Source organism: Triticum dicoccoides, chromosome 2B (genome assembly GCF_002162155.2).
Source record: "Triticum dicoccoides isolate Atlit2015 ecotype Zavitan chromosome 2B, WEW_v2.0, whole genome shotgun sequence".
In the NCBI taxonomy this organism is placed as follows: domain Eukaryota; kingdom Viridiplantae; phylum Streptophyta; class Magnoliopsida; order Poales; family Poaceae; genus Triticum; species Triticum dicoccoides.
Genome location: NC_041383.1, coordinates 105678554 through 105689277, shown reverse-complemented (window position 1 = coordinate 105689277; position 10724 = coordinate 105678554). Strand labels below are relative to the sequence as shown.

At 48.1% G+C, this 10724-nt stretch overlaps 2 pseudogenes; both read left to right on the top strand.

Moving 5' to 3' along the window:
• Window positions 1-480, top strand: part of LOC119360587 — an 8292-nt pseudogene extending 7812 nt beyond the window's left edge.
• A 4662-nt stretch (window positions 481-5142) lies between these two features.
• On the top strand, window positions 5143-6171 carry LOC119360586 (annotated as a pseudogene).
• Window positions 6172-10724: the final 4553 nt, after the last annotated feature.

Below are 10724 nucleotides of genomic sequence, written 5' to 3'. Positions count from 1 at the left end.
GTACAACCCCCCTCACAAAACGTATAAAAGGCAACATGGTCATTTAACGTATCGTACACATGAGGCGTGTTTGGTTTAGTGGCTCGCAGCTCGCATGCAAAATAGCCCATGTTTGATTGACCGCATGGCCTACTCAGCCTGGCCCAGTCGATGCAAAAGGGGGCTCTCAGCCAGGCTGAGCGGAACACAGGATCGGTGCGTTTCTTTCGTGCAGGCTCGTCCGTGCCTTTCGCCTGCACCCACGATGCAATTTAGTTCGCCTCGCCATCGACCCCATCGTCTCCCGTCTATCTCGTCGCCACCTCTCATCTTCTTCCCGACGCCGCCACCTCTCATCTTCTTCCCGACGCCGCCGCCGCCCTCACCGAAGGACGCCGCCGCCTGCGCTCCTCCACACCCTCGCCGGAGACGACGCCACCGGCGCTCCTCCACGCCTTCCCCGGAGACGACGCCGCCGGCGGTTCTCCACGCCCTCGCTGAAGGACGATATCGTCGGTGTCCGCCGCCGTCGAGCTCCGCCATCTCCCGCGCACCCGCGCCTACCGATGAGTTCGTCGGGCCTTGCCACGCCGCCGGCCACGTGCCGAGAGGAAGAAGGGGGAGAGAGAGGGGAGCCCCTCTGCGCCGCGAACTGCAACTGACGCCACGTTTCTCCTCCATCTCTCCCCTTGAACCGCGCCACCGCCGCCAATCTAGCTGCTGCAGTCGAATCTCTGGCCAGCCCATCTCCGCCATGACCATCTCCTTCCCATTTGCCCCATCTACCAGAGACATCTCTCCTGGACAGTATTGATCTATGGCATGAGGAATTTCTGGTAAATAATGAAATGAGTTTCGGTTCAGATTTCAGTTTAGATTTGTTTTACTCGTTTCTTTGTCGATGGAATGGCGCAGATCCAATTGGGATGATTAAAATTAAAAGAGAAGAGTTAACAAAGTTAGTCACTAGTGCAGTCTACCAAACACCATCTGTTGTATACAGCATGTCTAATGCATCAATATCATACAGTCCACCAAACACAAATCTCAGCTCATCCTTGCATCGGCTCAAGCAAACACACCCATGGTGAATCACCCGCCGGATATATACGGCCGTACTTTGTATTAGGCTCATTAGAGCGTTATTTGCACCTTGGGCGGCCTGGCCCATTTACATTTTTTCTTTCTTTTATTCAAATTCAAAATCAAAAATTAGCTGCGCTTTGTGTGGGTTTCGAACCCACCCATTGATCTCATAGAAATATAACGCTAATAAAAAGCGAGCCAGTACACAAAAAAGCGTGGGTTACAAGGGGCGAAGGGGTACAAGGCGTGTATAATTTTTGGGTGTGGGATTTTTTTCAGTTTGGTCCTTTTTCTTTGGATTTTTTTCATTTTTCCTCATTTCTTTCTATTCTTGTGTTTTCTTTTTAAAATTCGTGTATAATAGGGGCGAAGAGCTTTTTAAAATTCATTAACTATTTCAAATTTATGATTTTTATGAATTTTTTTCAAACTCGTGACATTTATTCAAATTCATGATTTTTTCTGAGTTTGTGATTTTATTTCAAATTCATGGACTTTTTTGAGTCTGCGATTTTATTTCAAATTTGTGATTGTTTCTAAAATACATGAGCACATAGAACTTTTTTCAATGGTTTCATACTTGCAACCAAACACTGTGTACGACCTGCTACATTCGGTAGGCTGAAAGGACAAGTCTCGAACCATTTTTTTTTCACCTCCTCCGAATGGACCGAAATTTTTTCCACACCTTGGCAGACGTGACGCAGCGCGCGCTCGGTATCGGAATTCGTTCAAATTTTACGTGAGGGACAACCTTGGGCATGCCCAACTGCTGCCAAAATTTGGTGTCATTTCATGCTTGCAACCAAACACACCATGTAGAACCTGGTACGTTTGGGTAGGCCGGAAGGGGCAAGTTTTGAACCAATCTTTTTCCACACCTCCGAACGCACCCAAATTTTTTCCATACATTAGCATTACCAAGGGCAACATGCATGTTTAGTTGCAATCAGACATTTTATGCCCTTTCTAGAGTTTTCCCGGTGAAATAAACCTAAAACACAGGCCGGACGTGACGCAACGTGCGTTCGGTGTCCGAATTCTTTCGAATTTTGTGTGGAGAACAAACTTGGGCATACCCAACCGCTGGCAAAATTTGGTGTCGTTTTATGCTTGCAACCAAATACACCGTGTACAACCTGGTATGTTCAGGTAAGCTGGAAGGGCAAGTCTCACACCATTTTGCGAATAGCTAACGTGCACATGCTTTGGTTTTGGGAACTTTCTGCTTTCTGAAAGGTTGCTAGCCGGTTTTGGGAACATTCCAAAAGGTTCATGAATCGGTTTTCTTACTAGTTTTTCTTCTAGTATTTCATTTCTTTTCTTATTTTTTTTATTTCTCTTTTTTTCCTGTTTATTTTTACTCTTTCGTTTTTCACATTTTTTTTACAAATTCAATAAAAGTCCTCACTGAAAATGATTTAGAAATTTGCTTTTTTATCATGTTTGAGAAAAAAATGTTTTTTGATAACATGTGTGTGCGTGCGTATACATGTAGGCATGGTAAACGAACGCATGTTTTCTTCCATCAATACAATAGTTGACCCTTATACATGTCCTTCTTTTAAATATCATGAGCGGCAGCGTAGTCTGATGGCAAACAGTGTAACCAGGACGATGAGGTTACCAAATTTGTTCCCAAATTCAAAAAATATTCTTGATTTCAACAGTTGTTCGCAAATTCAATAAATGTTTGGAAAATTTATTTAAAAAGTTCGCACTTTGAAACAAATGTTCGTAATTTTGAAAAATGTTCATGTTTTCAGTTTAGTTCATGTTTTTTCAAAAAAATGTTCTCCTTTTCAATGGTTTTTCTTTGTGAAACAAATGGTTTGTATTCCCAAAATAGCATTTCATAAAAAAAATTGTTTTTTAACTCTCAAGTTTGAAAATGCTAGCATTTTCCAAAAAAATGTTCGCAATTTCAAAAAATGTTATTGTTTGCAATTTTGTTCCTTCTATGATTCCCGGAAAACGTTTACGTTTTCCCAAATTGTTCTAGTTCTTTAAGAAATATCACAAGTTTTTAAATGACTGTGTTTCTAAAAATATTTACTTTTCCCAATAAGAAAATGAGATACCATTTTTTTAAATGACGCGGCTTATGGTTCATATAGGCGGGGCTACCTTTCTGGGCACCAAATCTTAGTTAGTATAGTGGCTTCTGACATGGTTGACTGGTGTGATGTCCCTAGTTCGAACCCTATTGCACACCTTGGTTCATCTTACTTTGCGCGGACTCATGTTTAAATTTTTGCCGCGGCCTTTAGTTTGTTAATGATTCACGCTAGAAGTTTAGGACAGCACATTGGCTAGCAGATGCGCACGTAACCTGGAAGGTGCACGTTCGATTCCCATCGCCCTTCTTTTTTCTCGCTATTTTTCTCCGTGCCACGAACTTCCTTTCTTAAGGTTCGCGCTGGAAATCTAACACAACAGATTCGTTGTCATAGTTGCTGGCGTAGCTCGCACATGAAGCTGAAGAAGCAGGTTCGATTCCCAGCGTCCTCTTTTTTTTCGCGTGATTTTTCTCCCATTGAAGACGGTGCACCCACGAATGGGCCGGCCCAGGTGACTACTTGTCTCTATGAAACTGCAAGGTGAAGCATTACTGCAACCGGTTGGAGGACACTCAAACGAGGCAGAAGAAGCAGCCTGGACGTCCCTGTGGCACATTAAAGTACCATCAAAAATCAAGGTTTTCTTATGGAGACTATGTCATGAAACGATTCCAACAGCCGGGGTGCTACACCACCGGCATATGTCTACTATGAGTGTGTGCGCTTTCTGTTCAGCACAAGATGACTGGAAGCATGCACTAGTAGATTGCGTGATGGCCAAGAGTGTATGGTCACTTTGTTCGGAGAGATGGTGGAGACCATGCTGGGCAATCTTTTTTTGGATGCAAAAAACTGGATTTTCACAATGCATGAATCGTTGCAGCAGGGGGAATTCATAAGAATGGTGGTGACACTCTGGGCAATCTGGAGAGCAAGAAGAAGAGCTATACACGAAGAGATATTTGATAGTCCTTTTACTACTAACTCTTTCATACTCTCCTTTTTGAGGGACTTGGAGATGATCGATAGAGGAGCTGGCAATGCTACGCGCGCTCGAGTGGGACATCATACATGGATACCTCCGCAAGAGGGTCATGTAAAGATGAATGTGGATGCGGCAGTGTCCATGCAAGGGGAATTTGGTGCCGTGGGAGCAGTGTGCCGAGACCATAGGGGAGGTTTCTTGGGTACTTCGATCTTAAAAATCAAGTATATTACGGATGTAAGCACACTAGAGGCAATAGCAGTAAGGGAAGGCCAATCTCTGGCTGAGGATCTTTATGAGAGCTCCATTCAAATTGCTACAGATTGCAAGAGGGTGGTTGAAGATGTCCAGAAGAACTCGGCGGCTGGCTATGGAGCTATAGTGCATGAAATAATTCTTCGTGCAAACTCTTTCCATTCATGTAAAGTAGTTCATGAGTATAGGAGCTCGAACTTCGAGGCTCACAATCTCGCTAGATATGCTTTGTCCTTAGATTATGGTCGTTATGTTTGGCTAGGACAACCAGGAGATCTTGATTTTATTCCTGTAAACATTATGGGCGATGAATAAAGCATGCGAGATTGTCTTAAAAAAAACGAACCCCTCGTATCGGTTTCTCAAAAAAAAAACTCGTATCATACTTGATGAAAAGACCATCTTACCCTTCATCATGAAGGGGTATGAAGTAATCTGAGCCGTCGATGTGTTTTTTGGGGTGTACCGAAGCAGAAGTATAATTTTTTTTAGCATTTGCTCCCCAGACTGATGATTTGTATTTTGTCCCCAATGTATTTGGGCTAGCTCCGCCACTGGTGCTAGAGGTAGACCGGGAGAGTAGCAGCACCTTTTTCTTATTCTATTTCTCTAGCAAGTGTTCAGGATGGAGCTGGTGGTGTTGGCGCGACGCGCAACGGTGGTTGTGCTTCTTGCGGCGGCGACCCTCGCCACCACCCAAGCGTAGCTCTTGCCACCTTGGACGATGTGACTTGCCCGACACTCTAGCAAATCGTGTGTCGTGGCATGGTGTAGGCCATGCAGAAGGAGGCGCGCATGGGTGCCTCCATCTTTGCCTCTTCTTCCACAACTGTTTCGCCTATGTTAGTTGCCTCTCATGCACCCGGTTCCAAATCTTTCTTCTTCTGGTTCGACCATTGATGCGAGCGTGTGTTGCAGGGCAGCGACGGTTCCATACTCCTCGATGACATGGCCAACTTCATCGGCTAGAAGAATGAGGCGCCGAATGCGAAGTTGGTGCGCGACTACAAGATTATAGATGGCATCGAGACTCGGGTCGAGGCCTCATGCAACACCACCGTCTCCTGCGCTGACGTCCTGGCCTTCGCCGCCTATGATCACCCTGGTGTGTCGGTGATATGTCTTCAACATATCTATATTTTTTTTACTGTTCCATGCTATTATAGTATCAATCTTGGATGTTTATTACGAAATTACATGTAATTATATATTATTTTTGGGACTAACCTATTAACCTAGTGCCCTTCTGGGCAGCGCGAGGGGCAACCTATGGGGCCCCGTCGCGACCGTGGCCTTCGGGTACGTCCTCGAGGTGGCCTGCGTGGGCGCCATCGTCTTGCTGGCGCTGGCCACGGTCTACCTCCTGGAGCGCTCCCTGCTGCTTCTCTTCCTCGACGTGCTTCTCGTGCCCCTCACGTCGCTCTTCCTGGTCTACCTCACCGTGGTCTGCGCGGTGGCGGTCGTGGTCTTGGTGGCGAAGCCGGGGCGGCACGGTGCGGCGGCGGTGTCCCGCGCGTGGCGGCTGATGGAGAGGAGGAGCGCGCGGGCGGCGCTCTACGTGGTCGCGACGTGCGCGCTCGGCGCCGCGGTGTCGCCGGTGTATACGCTGGCGCTGAGGTGGAGGCCGCGGAGCCCGTGCGCCGGGGTGGCCGCCGGGGCCGCCTATGTGGCCCTGCTCGGCGCGTGGAGGTGTTCTCCGTCGCGGCCGTCACGGCGTACTACTTCGAGTGCAGGGACAGCAGGGAGGAGGAGGTGGTGGCAGCCCACAGATACAGATACGCCAAGCTGCCCAATGGAGATGCATGAATAGCTGATGTTTGATCAATTCATTCCTTTTTTTACTTGTCAATACATTGGATTAGTACTGCTAGTAGAGATATACTCCACCATTCTTATGGTTTCAGAAAAAAAATATTACTTGTACTTCTTACTAACAAAGAAAACAGAAAAAAATTGCGACGAGCTAGTCCTCCCGAAAGAGATGTATTTGTGTTCTAGATACAGTGGAAATTTCCTCGTGGTCAAGAGCAATTTGAAGACAATTCATTTCCCAACGAATGTTCGCCCGTTACTAGTTAGCATTACTGTATATAAAAACTTATCCATATCTCAGCAAGCATAAATAAAGGGAGATACAAATCAAAAGAAATGGAAGATGACATGAACTACTGGCCCATCATCGCCCATACCACCATATACAACTGCCTAACTAAAAAAGTCGACCCCTAAAAAAAACTAAAAAGGTCGTTGCCGTTTCGTTGTCACATTCAAATCCAGCGGGACAAAGACAGCCAATGCATCACAGAGTTTGCAATTAAGAAAAAACCAAAAAATAATTAAACCCATGAGACAAAGACAATAATATCCGGTCCTTGACAGGGAGGAGTCCGGTGCGTGCTTAGCAACTGTGAGAGGAGCAAGGAAAGAATGGAAAGATAATCCTCGTGGAGCCCGTAGTTTTCAGGGACTGTCAAACAAAGGCGGCACGAATATTTCCTCGTGGAGCAAAGCACATGGTTCCACTAGGCCTCGCGTCCCTATGTCGGGACTAAATTTTGTGTTTTGACCCTTTTCTAAAACCTATTCGAGATCTGACTTTAGATTAAAAAAAATTCGAGATCTGACCCTTTTGCTACCGCCAGAGTCCATGGCGGTAGGGTCTAACAGCCTACCGCCAGGGACTTTAGCGGTAGGAAACATCGCTACCGCCAAACGGGCTGGCGGTAGCCTGCAAAACCCTACCGTCAAGGTGCTTGGCGGTAGGCACGAGCACGCACTGTGTTCAATACTTAGGAGGTTTTTGGCGGTAGGGCATATGCAACCCTACCGCCAGGATCTTTGGCGGTAGGCTGTTATACCTTACCGTCATGGTCTCTGACGGTACCAAAAGGGTCAGATCTTGAAAAAAATTTAAACTAGGATCAAATGTCGAATAGGTTTGAGAAAAAGGTCAGAACATGAAATTTGACCCTCCCTCGCATGACTCGGCCCCCACTTCTTCTAGCTTTCGACCCGGCCATGCAGAAAAGCTGAGGGCGTGACACGGCACGGCGTCAAAAGCCGGTGCCGGCGGGTTAATTTGATAGTGTTGCTATGCGAAGTTGATTGCTACTAGTTTAATACTCCGAACTGCCAAAATGGAGTTGTTGGCATCGATCGTTGTTTTGTTTTTTGCGAGGCAGAAATAGATCGTTGTTAGGGCATCTCTCTGATAGCCGGGCTTAATAAGGATGATTGACTATTCATATTGATAAGAAATTTTTTCTTTTTTGAGAGGTTATTTGGAAAGAACTCCAAAATTAGGCATGCTTAGGTTGGAGTAATTTCAGGATGGATGACCGACCGGGAAGTTGGTTCCGTGTGCGCACGAGTGAGGACAAAGTACGCAAGAAAAACTAATATTGATCTGTGGGGTCAATCTAGATCCCGTCAGGAGTAACGGCCACCGGCGGATGTCCTCGGGGCGTTACAATCTCCACCGCGGATCTCAAACCGCACCCATCGTCCGGACCGCAAGTTTGCCATCCAGCGCAGTCTTGTAGGCTCTTTGCGGGTGTTTGAACCGCTGCCACACATGCCTCCGACAACCTGACCCGTTCCAAAACCCTCTCTTCATGTCATGCCCGCTGGTGAGAGATGTTTTTGGTTCGAACAGAGTTCCCTTAGGCTTGGTGGTTGCTTCGATCAAGTAGAATCAGTAGGCTTGCCATCTTCGGTGTAGGGGCTTTGGCTGGTTAGAAATTACATGATGTTTGGATACAAGTAGTGTGTTGTTTCAATGACATGATGTTTGAAATGACATGACCCCATTTAAACAATGAGCACCAAGCACTAATGACAACATAGACCTATACAAAGACCAATCACTTCACAGAGCTAAACAAAGCATTGAGCACTGATCACATTAAACAGTGTGCAACAAGCACTAAACAGAGGTGAACAGAGGTAAACAGAACACATAGCAAATTTCATAAACAAATAGAAGAGTCTCTGATTCTGACGCATACCTTCTTAGCGCATACAATAAACCTCCTGCCATTGTGCATTCCTTCAGATGCAACACAGCGCTCCGCCGGCTTGTCGTGTTCGACACACTAATATATGCGTTAAGCCGGTGAAATTCATATCATGCATGGTCGCAAGGAGCTGCACGAACAAAGAAAGCAAGCCCTAGGTTCAGATCGAGCTCATTCTCAAAATCCCCAATTCGCAAACCCTAACCCTAGCTCTAGTTCTACCAAATTGATCTTGATGATGCCATCGCAGGAGGAGGTGACGTACTGGATTGAATCCTCATTGGTTTCGCGACACCATGGCATGGTGGAGCAATGGTCAGCGGCCGACTTTCGGGTCGACGACGAGGGAGAAGATTAGAGAGGATGTGCACGAGACTGAGAGAGGGTGACCCAAATGCGAGAAATGAGGAGAGAGGGCTACCAAGTGCCGATTCGAGCCAATTATTACCGAGCAGGCACGGCGGTGGTCACTGTAGCACCGTCAAATGTTGTCACTTCGCGGCCGTTATAAAAAACAGGACCCACATGTCATAATCGAGCTTAAAATGCCCAAAATGATGGGTCAGTGTTTTCTGTAAAAGATTAAACTCAGAATTAGTTCTTTCTGGGAGGAATTCGTAGAACGGTATTTTCTGCAAAACTAGACATCAATGTGGCAGTTTTCTGCAACTCACTCGCTCCAGTTGCATGTTTCACCCACACCTGGTTGTATCGTCATGTAACCATGGTGATTATCCTTTTGACTTTGTCGAAGTCATTGAGGAGATGATATTAATCTTTAGATCTTTTAAAAATTTAACTTGGACGAATAGATTACACCCTGATTACATGTCGGTTACTTTTTTTTTTGCGAAATTAAATATCTGTTACTAAGTTGGAGACAGCGGCGACAACACTAATATATGTCGGTTACTTCCTCTCATACCTCCAGCTCTCCTCTCAGTCCCTTGTTCGTATATTGAGCTACCCAAATACTCCCGGCCGGGGCATGTGCTATATATTCGTGAGATCATAGGAGGTTCTTAGAGCATCTATAGCCGCATTGGACAAATCCAACCCCTCAAACGCCCGCGGACGCGCCTGGCCACGTCCACGGGCACTGACCGGGTACGCCTCATATTTCGTCTTTCACACTCGCGTCCCTCATATTCTAAACCTCAAAACCATGCGATTCATGCAACTTTACGTAAAACACATGATCATAGCGCAATTCGTCGGATTAGCCGGACAAAAGGAACATGATTCATCGGAATTCAACGGCCGACAGTGCAAATCCATACCACAAACATAGATAAAATATAAAAAGAATGAGGAAGGCCGGAGGAAATCACCATTTCCTCGCCGGCCCCTTCCCCTTCCGGCTGTCGGCGCGGCTGTGCCCCTCTTCCATGTAGGCGTCGGCGTGCGGAGGCGCATCGTCGTCGGAGCTGGAGGTGGATCCGTCCGTCATATCCAAGTCGGAGCTGCACCTCATGCCCGACAGCCTGCGGAGCAGGCGGTCGTGCTCCTTGGCATGGCGGGCCGCCTTCGCCGCCGCCTCCTTTTTGCATCGCGCTCTGACAACTCGATGGCGAGTCGGAGCGCCTTGCCATTCTGGCGGCGGAGGCGCCAGGCATCCGTCTCCGCCATCGTGAGCGAGCGGCGGAGGACAGAAGCGAGGAGCGCTGCCTGAGGATCGACCGGCACGCTCACGCGGGGACGGCGCGCGGACATTGACTCAGATGCCGATGCCCTCTCCTCACCTGCAGCCGCTCGCACCGGGCGCTCGTGCCTCCGACTCGGGCATCCGAGTGCGCGCCGGCCCCGCCGCGGGCACGAGGACCCAGCGGTGGCCGGGCACCACCTCCGAAGCAAAGGGTGCTGGTGGTGGGCGGCGTACCTGGAGAAGCGAAGCAGAGTGACCGGAGTTGCGCGCCGAGCGGGAAGGGCCGGCGACGTCGTTGATGCTGCGTCGACGGGCACTAGGCGCTGACAAAGTGGATCCGCCGCTGCCGGATCTGCCTTGGTCGACGAACGAACGCCTCAATGCGATGCGGAGGGCGACCTCCTCCACATCGTCGGGGTCCTCTTCACGCAGCAGGCTAGACCAGTCGTCGTCGGAGCCGGAGTCCCCATCGGAGGCAGCGCTGCTTCGGTCGCTGGCCGTCGGATGTGTTTGGAGGGGATCGAAAGTGGAGTGGACGGAGACGTGAGTGAAGTGGAGTTCGGATTGACTGCAGTCTAGGGTTTTTCGGACAGCGATATTTGTGGGGCAGCCGCGGGCCAGGCTGGGCCAAGTCGACGTGGCGGGCGCACCCGGACCGCCCCATATCTGGGCTGGATATAGGGGGTGTCGGTCAGCCC